Below are 2,703 nucleotides of genomic sequence, written 5' to 3' on the forward strand. Positions count from 1 at the left end.
GACTTCGGGCCACAAGACCCAAAGGAAGAAGTAAGCCAATAACTTTTCCATGTTGATTTTGAGTGTCATTTTTACTTTTCGTCATTTTCAAATATTCTAGTGTCCCTTCCCCCTCCCTCTCACCCCCCAGCCCCAACGCCTTCTCATCCCTCCCTCCCCTCACCCGTACGTTTTCCCTCCCGCTGCCCTGGCCTTCCACTTCCATCTATACTTTACTGTGTTACTGTGATCTTTTCAACGTTAAATCTGAAAATTTTCGCTAACAACTAACGCTTCAGTCACTACGGGCTGCTGCACGTACTCCTCCGTATATCGAGCCACCTCGCAGACGTTTTAGAGGTGGAGTGTATTGTCTTTTCTTCTGCCTGCTCATTGTCTCTATGACGATCTCTTAGACATCCTGGAGATGGAGACAAACATAGAAGCTCTTCTCGAGACGGTGCTCAGTCAATGCGAGAAGTGATATAGGGTGTAGGGCTGCTGAGGTATGGCTGGCCGAGAGAGGGCTAACAACTGCTCAGCTACAGTGCTCATTGTTCTAGAAAGTTTGAGATAAACCGCAGTGAGTACACAAATGATGATTCCAAATATGAAAGTTTATGGAATTTGTCTCGGCGTAGGCATAGGAATTTGAAGGTTGCATTATAAAAATCTTATAAATATCTAAAAGGCATCTAAATATAGACGTCTACTGATAGACGTCTAATAGATGCCTCCATAGAGACAATCAAGACGGTCTAATAGACGTCTACCAAAGACGTCTTTTAGACAACTTGCCGTCTAGCAGTAGATGTCTATTAAACATCTAATAGACGTCTATTTTCTCTTAGGGATTCCATAGCATTGTGACCTGAGGCAACGCATTATATACTTTCCGAAACGATTCTTGCATAGCAAAGTTTTATAAAACTAGCAAATCTGCAGTGAAGAGCACTGAGCGTCGATTTGAACGGCCAGTTCGCACTCTGTCCGGGCGGCAACTTCCGTGACTCGTGCATGGATCCCTCCCCCCTCCCTCAGCCTCTACTTATTTTTAGGATTTTTATGATTCAAGATATGAAAATATTTTTGGGCGTACAATAAAAAAACACAAGTTTAATCCTAGTGTTCACTTTAACCTACCCGCTCGGCCGTTCCGTTTCCGAAACGACCTGAAGTAACAACACTCGTTTTTCGTGCTATGATTGGAGCTAAAACGACTAGTGGACTTTATAGTGCAATGTTGAAGGATTTCAAAACGCATTAGTATTTTTAGCTGTAAATCTTCGCCCTAAAAACTCAAAAGCCCATCTAAAAGCTCTTCTTCCCAAATTTTGAAGTGAATGGCGTGACATTTTGAAAACTACCTCCCTTTTTGACCTGGACCGACCACTTTAAAATTTATCAAAAAATGGAATCAGCGCACCCGGAAACCCCTCATCACCTACCGACCGATATCGTACATGCAACGCACACAGTATCTATTATGATTTATGTCCACTAATTTTGGATTCTAGCCCAAAGTGAAACACCGTCGTCGCCCGCCTCCTGAGACGGCGATCTCAGCGCTGCTGCACGAGATACTCTACTGGATGTGTCACCCCTCCACCTCCGGTCAGTCGAGGCTCACCAAGCTACTCAACAAGTTTTTTCAATACAAGGTACTCTCACTCTCCAGGGGGGCACGACTCCTATAAGGGCTTGTCTACGCGTCACGGACTGACGTTTGGGGGTGCTTTTGTCTTCCTTTTTTTAAATCTCGCCTGAACTGAAGGTGCGGCCACTTCCGAAGTTCATCCCAATTGCATCAGGCCGGAAAAAAGTAGCTCTCGCTGACCCGAAATGTATAGGAATTTTCCTATTTGGGAAGATGCGTATGGGAAGAGTACGAAGTGTATAGATAAATCTCCAGAAATGTATGGGAAAATTCCGATGCGTGTCTGGTAGGCATATTTTCCTTAATATGTGTAGGAAATTTACTTGATGATGACAATTTTCCTATACAATGTTCGGAATTTAAAAAACGGGTAAAGATATACACATCTTTCTACCTTACACATCTTGGTCTGCGCGGTCATTTTATGAGCTTATATCTGCCGCCTGACGCCACACCACACAGGGTTAGACACATTTAGAGCCTATATTGGTCTATTTAGCAGTTTAAACTCTGATACTCGAATTTCAAGTAAGGGCAGGAAGTAAAATTCAAAACTCGACATCAAAACATCTAGGAGTAAATCCCCAAAGGCGTGGGCTAGCCCCGGCAGCCCCGGCAGCCCCGGCACCGCGCCGACACCTGGCTGACCCTCTGGGAATGGCCCAGCGAGGGGCTGCGCGCGGCTCTGGGATGACCCGGGGTTGGTGGGGCATGCCTCCCCACAAGTCCCCGTGGTCTAGAGCTCTGGACAACTTATCTTGAGACACAGATTTCAGTGTCCGCGCCAAAAGTTCAGGCCTACCCGAGTCGAGCTTCAGCCCGAGAGCGCACCATGTGGCCCGGCCCGGCCTGGCCCGACCTGCCTGGGCGGCGGGGGCGGGCTATTGTCTGCTAGGATGGGGCTCGGTGCGATTCGTGTCACTCACCCGCTCTAGTGCTCCAGTGGAGTGAGCACATTTTAACTCTTTAGGGAGGACAAATCGTACAAATTAAGCGCCGCAGCTTGGTCGGTCTCTTCGAGACGCGAAAAATGATACCAAATTTGGTCAAATTCGATAATTTTTGGT

General features: G+C 46.5%; 1 protein-coding gene across 1 annotated transcript in view; it reads left to right on the forward strand.

The window, feature by feature from the left end:
- The window catches only part of LOC127750369 (uncharacterized), a 31,815-nt gene that overhangs the window by 14,402 nt on the left and 14,710 nt on the right, over nt 1-2,703 (forward strand). The gene's annotated exons all lie outside the window — the stretch shown is intronic.

Source organism: Frankliniella occidentalis, unplaced genomic scaffold (assembly GCF_000697945.3).
Source record: "Frankliniella occidentalis isolate FOCC.00 unplaced genomic scaffold, Focc_3.1 Scaffold179, whole genome shotgun sequence".
Taxonomy (NCBI): Eukaryota; Metazoa; Arthropoda; class Insecta; order Thysanoptera; family Thripidae; genus Frankliniella; species Frankliniella occidentalis.